The sequence below is a fragment of the Meleagris gallopavo genome, chromosome 3 (genome assembly GCF_000146605.3).
Source record: "Meleagris gallopavo isolate NT-WF06-2002-E0010 breed Aviagen turkey brand Nicholas breeding stock chromosome 3, Turkey_5.1, whole genome shotgun sequence".
In the NCBI taxonomy this organism is placed as follows: domain Eukaryota; kingdom Metazoa; phylum Chordata; class Aves; order Galliformes; family Phasianidae; genus Meleagris; species Meleagris gallopavo.
Window position 1 is genome coordinate 15,025,061 of NC_015013.2, and position 12,206 is coordinate 15,037,266.

Here is a 12,206-nt window from a genome sequence, read left to right on the forward strand (position 1 = left end):
TTCAATAGCACTCATTAAAGTGAAGCTTCAGTGAAGCTGACTGAGTCATTTCCTTAAACAACTAATCATGCAGTATAACACAGATAACAGCAAATCTGGCATCCCTTAGTATTTTAACACCAGATGAAATGGCTTCTGAAGTTGTCATTTAATTAAGCAAGTTACGCCGAGTCCAAGAGTAGCCAAATTACATTTTTAGTTGCTCAGAAGCTTGGTGCCTATCTTTTCTTTCAGTATAAAACAATAAAAAAAAAACCACAAGATAAGCAAGGAATCTGAAAAGTATTGTAATATCACACTTTTTTTTTTTAAGAAAGGCAAGAAAGTAAGATCTGAGGAACCACAGGCCAGTAAGCTTCTTAGAGATGTGGGGCAGGACCATGACAATCTCTAAGTTAAAGAGCTAAAGATTTGAAAGCTGAAATATACTAATTGTTAAAGAATTGGTGGGATAGTTGCAGCCAGAATGTTGTGGTCCACAGGTATATGTCCAGGTCAGTCATGAGTGGTGTCCCCCAGGAGTCAGTTTTGGGACCAATGCTTTTCAACATCTTTATCAATGACTTAGATGATGAGATTGACTGCACTCAACACTAAGCTGAGTAGTGCAGCTGACACAACAGAAGGAAGCCATCCTGAGATACCTATATATGCCTCAAAGTGAGCACATGAGAACAAAATTATGTACAACAAGGCCAAGTACAAGCTATTGCTCTTACACTGGGGCAGTCCCAGTTATCGGTAAAGCCTGGGAGAAGAATTCATTGTGAGCAGCCCTGCAGAAAAGTAACTAATGGTTCTGGTGAATGAAAAGCTAGACATGAGCCATTGGCGTGCTCCTGCAGCCCCAAAGGCTGACAGTATTCTGAGCCACATTGAAAGAGGGGTGGCCAGTAGAGTGAGGGAGGTGATTACCCCCCTCTACTCTACTCTCCCTCATGAGGCTCTGTCTGGAGTACTGCATCCATACCTGGGGCCCCTGACAAGATGTGCAGCCTCCAACAGAAGAGGGCCATGAAGAGGATCAAAGAGCTGGAGCACCACTCTTAAGGAGAAAGGTTGGCTCATCTAGCTTGGAAAAAGAGAAAGCTCCAGGGAGGCATCGCTGTGGCCTTTCAGTACTTGAGAGGAGCATGCAAGCAGGAGGGAGATCAGCTCTTCACATGGTCTGATAATGATAGGACAATGTAAAAAGTATTGAACTAAAAGAGAGAATATCCAGATTACACATTAGGCAGATATCCCAGGCTGCCCAGAGAAGCTATGGATGCCCCATTTAGAGATGTTCAAGGCCAAGTTAGATAGGACCTTGGGCAGTATGATCTGGTTGGGGGCAAACCTCCCCCCCGGGCAGAGTTGAAACTAGACAATCTTTAGGATCCCTTCCAACCTACAATTCTAGGATAAGGAAAACTCAAACTGTCTTCATACAGTATACGTAAACTCCTAAATTTGTTATTTACCATGATTTACACCAATACCTGAATCCTTCTGAGCAATGCGCCTACTGAGTATTTCCTCCTGAGGGAATTTGATGCATCACAGACATTTACAGGCACTGTTACAGTTTTCAGCACTGAAAAGAAAACTGTGAGGCCAGCCATGCATCCCACAATTAGACCCCAGGGTTAGCCAGAAAGGAAGCTCCCCAGCACCCTGTCCCACTCTTGGTTCCACCACAGATCTGCCGTGTGAGACATTTCACTGAATGGGCCAGCTCAAACAAATTTCCTATTTTCTGAGTCTCAAAGCTGAGTGGGGAATGCAAGATGTGCGTGTTGTCACAAGTCCTGCCTGCAGAGAAGCAAAGGAAGAACTATTTACAACTTGACTTTCACTTACAACAGTATCTGTACTTTTTGGACATTAGTATGTTACTAGAGCATATCAAGAATTTTGATCAATAAAAGTGAAGTAATCTGGCTAGTAGACAGTTCAGAAATGAGGAAGCAGCCTTGAACACTTGAATTATGGTTTTTACTTATTTGGGCAGGCTGGACAAGTTTGAGACGTTCAAGTTGAGGACACATTCTGACAAATCCAGGCACAAGCTCTCTTGACATTTCAGCAAACCCAGCAAGATACTTTCAATGCCAGTTTCGCACATTCTGAACCATATGTTTCCCACAAGTTCCCTTCAACCCATACTTCTGTTATTTTCAGTTCTGCCATCTAATTTGGTGAAAAATAGTAGTCGTTGGAAACACCGAAAATACTTTCAATATGGAAATTCTAGATACTCAACTATCTTTCCACAACTTCAATTATTTCACTCAGTGCTACACAGTCCAATTCCTAGTTTGAAAATATATTTATTCTGAATGCCACTTGCCCACAAAGGAAAGAAGAAAGCAGAAAAAGCTGGGAACATTCAGTCCATAGAAGAGACAGATATGCTAATAGTGAACAAACACATAAAAAGGAGGTTATCAAGACAGTACGGCTACTGCAGCTAGTTGCTGCAGGCAGAACAAGGTCACAAAGTCAAGTTATTGTAGGAGATACTGAAGTTAAAAGTTAAGGAGGGAATCTGACTCACTGTAAACACATGGAGCTGCCAAATAAAATAGCAGGCTTGCAATAATTGATATTGTAGGCAGAGCCAGACATCCAAAGGTGAATGAGGAATAATGAAATTAAGATCTTCTGCCCACAAACAAGAAGAAAGAATAAATCAGCGAATTGATAATTCAGAACAGCAGAGCCAAGGTGAGTAACCCCTTCTCCCCTCGAAAAACAACAAGAACAAATCTACCCAAATCAACTTATATAAGTAAACAACTTTTCCAGAGCAAGGGTGAAAAATACAAACTAGTTATTGTTTGCACTGCTTGTTTACTAAATGCATTCGTAGTGAAAGATACTTACATAGTTCTCTAGTGAAAGTCTAACTTCTGGCTTGTGAAAGTAATTTTCTCAGTTTTGGTTTGCTTTAAGCTAAAGCATTAAACAAATTGTGATTTATAACACTTTTGACCAGGAGATATATCTTCTTTTCCAATAGGAAAAGATGTGATATGCAAGTACACTTAAGATTCTCAATTCAAAAAGAGCCCCAAAACCCATTCCTTACAAAACAATATTTCTAGCTATTAAAATACTCTGATAGCTTCTTGGCTTCTTGAAGGAGTGAATAAATCAGTAATTCCTATGAAGTACTACAATTTCATAAATTAGCACTTCATGACTGAAACCTTCCCCTGAAAATTTCAGCTTCACTACAATAGTACCAGACTACATGGAGATGAAGTGAGATGAAAAGACAACTTCTTATTTTGAGTGGGGACAGGGAAAGGGATAGAAGGAAAAAAAACCTTGAAATTGTAAAGTAATCCAAGTTCAGCACGTGAGAAAGAAGTCTGACAAAGAAAAGGGTTCAAGAACAACTCAGAACTGCCAGAATTAATTGCCAGTGAAGTGTAAGGTGGACAGAGGCAGAAAAGAGCAGATTTTAAAATGACGATAAAAGCAAAAGGATAACAGTTCTGGTGCAATATTTGAAATGTTGCTTGCAGTTAGAGGTGTTGCAGTATGGGAAATAACCCTAAGTAAAAAGTATGTAAGAAATGACAGCATTCAAGAACTTCACATCTTACAAAAAAGTGATCTTCATACCTTAATAAAGAAAGAAAGTGCCATCTACGGAACCTAGCAACAAACTGATGTACTATCAGTGTTAAAACTTTTAATAGAAACAGAGTTCATTTGCAGGCAAGGATCTTTGCTCCTTTGTTATTTGAGATATTGCTTCAGAGACTGCTGCAGAGCTTTATTACTTAGCTCAACACAACTTCAGACCTTCTCCCTCAAAAAAAAAAAACAACAACGTAATTATACATAAGCATAGCAGATACGCATAAACAAAATAAGAGATACAGAATGATATGTAGTTTTGCATACAATTTCAACGCGTACGGAGATCATTCTAAATTCAACCTCATATTCTCAAGACACATTGCTCTGAGACTCCCCATTTAGTTGCTTAACAAAATGATTAGAAGTATTCATTTGTAAAACCCAGTAGTGATTTCATTTGTCTGAACTAACATTGGTTCAGAATACTTGACAGTACCAGACAGATTTTGCATTGTGAGTGCCTTCCTCTGGTGATGGAATTCTGAAATTCTGACATTTCTCTTTCACAGCCTTCAATAAGGCTTTTAATTCTCTATAACTCTTGCTGTTAACTCCAATGCACATGGGTGACCGTATCAGCAGAATATTTCCATTAACAAATTTGACCCAAGGGAATGTAAAATTAAAGGCACGTTAATTTTCAAATGATTTTCAAAGAGAGGTGACACATTCCTAGTCTCCAGGCAAACCTTACTGCTCTTTATTGTATAAACAGCATGGTGACACGGAATTAATTCATGAGAAGTGCTCCTTGGTATTGCTTGACCCACCACAACAATTTGGTCAGACTCAGAGCTTTTGAATGCTTTTGCTTACAATCATAAACAGGATTTTTAAGGAAATATCAGCTACCTCAAGTGGAAGAGAACTGAATTAGTCTCTACAATTAAGCTAAATGTTTTCTTCTCACTGATAATGTTGATGTATATTTTTACCTGCAGCAGCAGAGTATGACTGTAGTCCTGAGAACATCAATTCTGCACTGGGAGTCATTCTGAAGAGCAGCCTGACACACTGAAGGCTGAGCAGTGTGCGTCTGTAGCAAAGATGGGCAGTTCCTGGAACTGGAGAATCAGGAGATAATCAGTAAAAGACTGAGTAAATCAAGGAAAAAGGATCGGACAACACATTGTCAGTCACTCTGACACAGGAAAGCAATTAAACTCAAGCAGGCAGGTAATGAGTCAGACTACCCTTTCTGAATTTCTTTATAGACTTCCAGGTGCTAGCTCACTACTGTGTAATCACACTCAAATTGATTCTGGGTATGTTCAATTGGGCTGTGCAATAACCTTCAGATACATTTATAAACTGCAATAGAAATATTTTATGACAGTACTGACACAAACGCTTGGAAAGGAAACAATAAAGTTAGTCTGCCTAGAAATTCCTCAAATATGACAGGGATTAAAACACTTTGTTCATAAGAAATCATTCATTCAATTCTGACAGGCAGGCTTTTCCAAAGAGGCACTCTCTGGAATGGCTTTGCTGGCATTTGTGATTGTTTCCAAATCACAGCTTCAACTGAAACATGCTCCTAACCTTGAGTACCCCTATCCAAGTAAACTGGCACAGCACAAACCAGACTGCGTAAGTGCTGCAGCTGCGGCTGTTTCCCACAGGAAAGCAGCTGTGCTGGTAAGGAGCTTGGGGCTGTCCCTCGGTAAGCTGACAGATCCTGCAAAGCGTAAATTGAAGCACGATGAGAAAAATGCACAGAGCAGCATTATTGTATTGGCCAGTGTTTCACAAAGGATCCAAATGGCAGAGAACACAGAGAGCTGCTTTTGTTGGAAATACATCCTGCAATGAAGTCTGACATTGCGGAGATAGGGAAAACAAATTGAGAACCAGTGGAAATGCAAAAATACTCTTTGGAGAAGAAGTGTGGGATGACAGTGGTTCCTGCTCTGGGTATCCTCTGACATGGGCCAAGGGCAAAGGGAAACATGCTTTATTCTCTTGTGAGTCCTTAGGAGTCAGCCACAGCATTATAGAAACACACAAGATCTGAAAGTGCAAGGCCTGTTCAACTTGAGAAGCTATTGGACATCTCTAAAAAAGCCTGGATTTCAATTCTCCTGAAAATTGAACCTTCACTGTATGATATGTTCTAGCAATTCCCAGAGCACAGACCTGTACAGTAATACCTGGCTATCTCACACTAAAATCTTAACAGAGAAACGCAGAGTCAGGTGCCTCAGACAGAAGATCAATTGCACTGGAGCTTCTGTACAACACGAAAGTGTTTTCAATATAAATAGCTGAACACAGTTGACTTTTATGACATTACGTTAAACATCATCCAGAAAGCACAGTTCCTTCTGTGGGAAGAGGTTAGGTGGACTGAACAATCTAAAACACACTAAATAAAGAAAACAGCTACATAAATTAAAATTGAAGTTAGCCAAAGCATGTATGGAATCAAGTTTATGTTTACTATGAGAAGTACTTTTAAGCCAAGATAACATTATTACAGAGGAATAAGACATCACTTTCTCAGAAAAGTGATGGGCACTACCCCTCCAGTACACGCTGCTGTGTTGCACAGAGGCTCATGATTGGCTGTTACAATCATGTCGATCAGAGACAAGAAGCAAACAGAGGGGATGCTGCCCAACTTCTCTCCAGTCTAACACAACTACCACTGCAGCCAGGCTCAGCCTCAGCAGTAGACGCTAAGAACAATTTCATAGGTGCCATTTTATAGATAACTTAAATATATAGCTACTCTGAACTTTCAATACCTGTTCCAAAGAAAAGATTCATTTTGTTGCTAACATTAAGCGTAGATTCAAGTTGCAACTGGCACGCTTCTTAACTTATTCCTCCTTTGATTCTGTAATCCCACAAGTGCCTCTGCCACTTAAGCCAATGACTGCTTGATTCTCGCAAGGATCAATCCCCCAGAAAGCTTTCAAAGCTTCCCCAAGCTTCTCTGACATACAGATGAATCCCTTCTTCCCTGTCCCAAATTACATAACTCACAGTGGCTCAACCAAAAAGAACAAGAGGCTCTCTCTTCTTCAGAGTGCCCTCGTTATTTCTCCAAGCTTGCTCCTTTTGTCTTTCCCAGCACCACCACTCCCTGCCCTTACCAAGTTGTTCCTTAAGCAACAAGGATCACTGGAGCAACAGAAAGCCTGGCAGAAGTTTGCATGGCAGCAAGCTCAGGGAACATCTTGCTGTCTAGGTCTTGCACATAAAGCATTTGTCATCTTCCATGTGCTGAGCACAGGAAGGGACCGTTCCATAACTTCCACTGTTAAACAACTGAATTCCTCCTGTTTACTGTGGACAGGCCTAGCAAGTGGGCGTGATAATGAATGCAAGATGCTGTTAAAACAATTCACATATATACTTAATATCCAGGTAGGCTTGCCAGTGTAGAGGGAGAAAACAACAATTTACCTCTGTTAATTTGAAATTAAATGATAGGAGATGGTGACAAAACAGCAACAAAGAGACACAATAAATAGTTTTGAATCAACACCAAATCCAACCAATAAAAATCAGGTTTGTAACATGGGAAACAAAAGCCTATTGAAGCTGCACAGAGAAAGACTCCAGATGAGACGGCAGCAAGCTTTTTTTTTTTTGGAGTGAAGAGAAAGAGACATAAACAGCTCTCTTGGAGTCCCAGATATAAACATTTCTCAGAAATGGCCATTAGATTCTGACCCTCTGCTCAGAGAAAACAGCATATGATTCCATGCTCAAGGGATGGTGATACAATTGGGTGAAGCAACAGAGTAAGCTTAGGCTTTACAAAAAGAAGATGTCAGTACCCAGTAATCCACCCACTCTCAAAAGCCAGGTCAGGCTGCCTGCAGATAGCAGCTGCTGGTGCTCGTGGGCAGCCACAGCAAAGCAGCAAGCAGCACACTGCATAAAAGCAGCAAGGGTAGCCCAATCCTGGGTTTGTCTCTGCCAAGAGCCAGGGAGCCATTCAAGTACACGTGCTTCTAAGATACATGAGCTTCTAAGCTGCTTCATGGTTTGCTTCATGTTCCCTTTAAATGTAGAAAGAGAGCCTCAAAAAATTAGTAGTATGTAAATATCCTTTGTTTTGATTTTTCATTAAGAATGAGAATTCCTTTTTTTGTGTGTTAAACCTATAGAAACAGATTTCATACATAGATTCTCAATTTGTCAGGCTTAGAGCTTACTCTTAGAAATTGTAGAAGCATATTGACTAAAATATTATATATTTATATATATATATATATATATATATATGATGACAATATAATATATGACAATATATATTATATAAAAATTAAAATCAATAAAGCCTATGCTAATTCTGACCTTACATAAAATGCCTCAACCTTCAAGTAATTATCTTCTGCCAGTAACACTCCTCTTTATAACTTCATATTATAAAAGCATGATTGCTTAAGTAGCATGTGCTAAGGTAAGTGTGAAGTCGAGCATATAACTAGGAAAGCAAGTCTTCACTCCTCTCAGAAAACAAGCTATCTCACATTTACCTTATAAAAAAAAAGGTAGGTGATCATAATTATTCTGCTATCCAGACAGTGTTTTAAGAATAGCATATGTAGACAGAAAATACAGTGCTTTGTAAATAATCCTACATATTACACATACCTCAGCATAGGTGTCTGTCCCTCTATATAACCCCTCAAAACTGTGTAACACACATCTCTATAACACTTGCCTCCCCTCTATAAAACACATATAGCACAATCCACATAATGCATTATTTATATTATGCCTCCCAGAAAATAGCCTTCCTATAACCTCATTTTAACACAATTCAAGTAGCACATGCAAAGATAAAGTATGTACATTTACAGAGTACAGTCCAATAAGAAATGAGTTAATCATCCTTTGATCCCAACAAAAAACATGCTCATTGTTCCAATCCACTTTGGAATTTATTAAAAAAAATGCAACCACAACTGTTATGCATGCCAGAAGATGTTGTAAGAGTGTTATACATATCCTTCTGTTAAATTCTCCTCACTGTAACCTCACCCAAAATATAACACTAATTTGCCCATATAACACCTGCACCTCAATAAAAAACTCTCTCCAAATAAGGCCCCTTTGTGTAACATCCCATTATACATAGTGTTTGCCCCTCTATAGGACACCCTCTCTCTGTATAGTTTCCCCTTCATATAGCATCTCTCACTGTAAGCTTGGTATAAAAGTAATTTCTCAAGTACTACATGCTAAGATGGTATAAAGATTCAGTATTCAAACTCTAATAATGAACTAAGACATAACACAAGGTTTAGCCCTCCCTAGAAGACAGACTCTCTCACCGTTCCAAATAATTTTCATACTTATGTAGATAAGCAACCATAATTGCTAAAAATATTGTCTGGTATACAGAATAGTGTCACATATAGACAGTGTAATACTTCCATAAGTTTTCCTCCACCTGATATCCTCCTAATTTATAAAGCCCACTCCAATGTATAACACCCCTCTCCATACTATGCTTGCTCCCCTTTGCACAAAGGCCTCTTCAATATAATTATATATATCATATGTATGGATAACCTCTGTAGATCTCCACGTATGGCTTCCAACTTAAATAACACCTCCCATAGAACAATCTTGATATAGCCTCAATATATGAGAATAAATTCTCTGATAGTGCAAGCTAAGATAACACATAAAAGGTTCACGTGTTACAGCCTTATAAAGAACTGAGACAATATGAAGATTCATATAGTACAGTCTAGTAAACAACCGAGCAAGATAGCCTTCACTTCCCTCAGAAAAAAAGCTCTCTATTTATCCCAATCCAATTTCACACTCACTCTATGAAAGTGTAAGTGACCATAATTATTCTGCACAACAGGCAATGTTTTAAAAGCATCAAATATATACAGAGTGTAATCTTCCATAAGCTATCCTATATATGATGTCTGCTCTAGTGTATGCAGATTTACATTTTACCATCCAATAAACAACCAAGACAGAAAGGATTCCTTCACTGTTTTTAACTATAACTATTGTGTATGCCAGATGTAAGTATCATATACATAGAGAGTGCATAATATTTCCATAAGTAATCCTGCACGTAATACCCACTTGCACAGAACACCCACCCCTCCACATAATACTGCACCTAAAGATTACATCATCCTCCTTACAATGTTCTATATCTCTCTATTACAGAATCTTAATATTATCAACCTACCATACAACATGCACACACATCCATGTAGCCTCCCCAGTTATGATTTGTCCCATATAAAAACTCTCACACAACCTTAATATAATAAATTCTCTAGTAGAGCAGCTAAGAATCTAATTAGTAAGACTCACATTTTACAGTCCAATAAAGAACTGAGACAGCAAGCTTTGCTTCCAACAGAAAAAACACTCTCCTTGTCTCACTCCTGGTCACAGTAATCCCTTGTGATCAAGAAAGCCAGAGGTATCCAGAGACGCATTAAAAATAGTGTGGGCTGCAGGCTGAGGAAGGTGATCCTCCCTGCTCTGCCCTGGTGAGACTGCATTTAGAATACTGTGTCCAGTTTTGGGTTCCTCAGTTCAAGAAAGACTTGGAGCTTCTAGAGAGTCTAGCAGAGGTCCACAAAGATGAGGGCTCTGGAACATCTCCTTTATGAGGAAAGGCTGAGACACCTGGGACTGTTCTGGAGAGCACTGAGAAGGCATTTCATCACTGTTTATAAATAACTAAAGCATGGGAGCCAAGTGGATGGGGCCAGACTCTTTTCAGTGATGTCCAATGAAAAGGGACAACAGGCTAAAAACACAGGAAGTTCCATACAAACATGAGGAATCATTTATTTACTGTGAGTGACAGAGAACTGGAACAGGCAGCCCAGGGATGTAGCACAGTCTCCTTCTCTGGAGGTATTTAAGATATGCTTGGACACTTTCTTGTGCAACCTGCTGTACGAATTTCTTTAGTAGGGGAGTTGGACTTGATCTCCAAAAGTCTCTTTTTTTTTTTTACCTTTACAGTTCTGTGATCGTTTCAACCCAATTTCACATTACTTAAAGATGTTATCATAATTGTTATGAGTGCCAGACAATCCTTTAACAGTCCCTTATATGTTCTTCAGTAAATTACTTTCACTATAATACCCACCTAAATATAGTATTGGTCTGGCCTGGTCTCAATTGAGACAGTGCTAACAGCACACTGATGTTTTGACTGTTGCTGAGTAATGGGAGTGTGTGCTGAGCACTTGAGAAGCGGCACGAAGAAAGAGAGAGATGCTCGTCTGAATGCAGATGTCAGAAGCTGGCTGCAGGCAAGAGTCAGCCAGTCACTAGAAAGTGAGAGATGACAGCTCGGTTGAACAGATTACACAAAAAGCACGTGAAGTGAAGGCAAGTAACTTTGGTTTGATGCAATAGGGGAAAGGAGCTGAAGACATGTCACATGTTGAAAGCAGCAAGTGAGGGAAATGGTCTTCCTGGAAGCGTTCTGAGTGAATTTCAGAAATTTTACACATCGCATTCAACAAGCTCAGAGAAAAGGATGTTGGCTTACTAAAGAGGTGAAGTGATGATAGTCTGAATGAGATAAGTAAATGGCTGGAAATTACACATTAATCACAAAGACTCAGTGTGACTTAATCCAGTGCACCTTACTGTGTCCATCTCTTCGGCTGGACAGCCTAAGGAAATTTGGTTCTTTCTTAGGAAATCAAAGACTGGATTTCTGTTCTCCTGCTAGTGGAGAGAGCGTTGTATCCTGGTCAGTATAGCAACCTTCACAATACCATTACTTCAAACCTCTGATAGATTCAAGTATCTCGGTATGGTGAAGGTTTGAAATCCAAGTTTATTTTCTTGGCAGATTTTCAGCTTCTTCCTTCACATGTGCATTCATCAATTTATCATCAATGAATTGCCAATTCTATCTGCTTCCATTTATGCTTGAGTGCACATGCATATTATCCTTATAACTTACCTGGCTACTGAAAAGCATCATAGTCCTTGTCTCCATATCCATCCCACTGCCTGTGTACTGAGCACAAATTACAGGAGATCTTCAGAGATACACCCACATACAGCAAATCCTGAATATATGCCAGAAGGTGCAGTAGAACAAACTACTCTAGCTGTTGCCAACCCAAATGCTCAATGCTTATAATTCCCCCCTTTACTTTTCTGCCCAGGCCAGAAATTTCCCTGCGAGTCTGTCTATTAAACAGGATTCAGTTGCATTTTGAGATGTCACAAGAAAGAAAAGAATTAAGTTTGTTCTGATGGTTTCAAGAGAACTATTCACAGTAGCTAAGAGAGTTGTGTCTAAGCTTCTACAGTCTATGCCAGATATGTTAAGAGACAGCGAAAGACTACTTTCTGACAGTGTTCATTTCAGCTACAGAACATAATAAAAACATAGAAGATATCTAAAACATAGTTAAGTCCAAATTGCTTGGGCATTCCACATAACTATAACATTTTGTAAAATGTTAATACAGTGTTTATACCAAGTGAAATTAGGTAATTTTATTGTCTATCAGCAACTCTGCAATGTTTTTTAGATTTGTCATGCATGATAAAAAAAAATCTTTCCCTGAAAATAAGTAATAAGCCAT

The 12,206-nt window shown here is 39.2% G+C and overlaps 1 long non-coding RNA gene across 4 annotated transcripts in view; it reads right to left on the minus strand.

The window, feature by feature from the left end:
• The window catches only part of LOC116216432, a 41,427-nt gene that overhangs the window by 20,125 nt on the left and 9,096 nt on the right, over positions 1-12,206 (minus strand). For 2 of the 4 annotated variants that reach the window (XR_004159156.1, XR_004159155.1), the window contains exons 2-3: positions 4,572-4,700; positions 1,956-3,805 (exon numbers count right to left, since the gene is read on the minus strand). This is a non-coding gene — a long non-coding RNA (uncharacterized LOC116216432). Of the gene's footprint in view, positions 1-1,955; positions 3,806-4,571; positions 4,701-9,948; positions 10,259-12,206 lie in introns of those variants that run through there. The other 2 variants (XR_004159158.1, XR_004159157.1) reach the window with 2 other exon arrangements.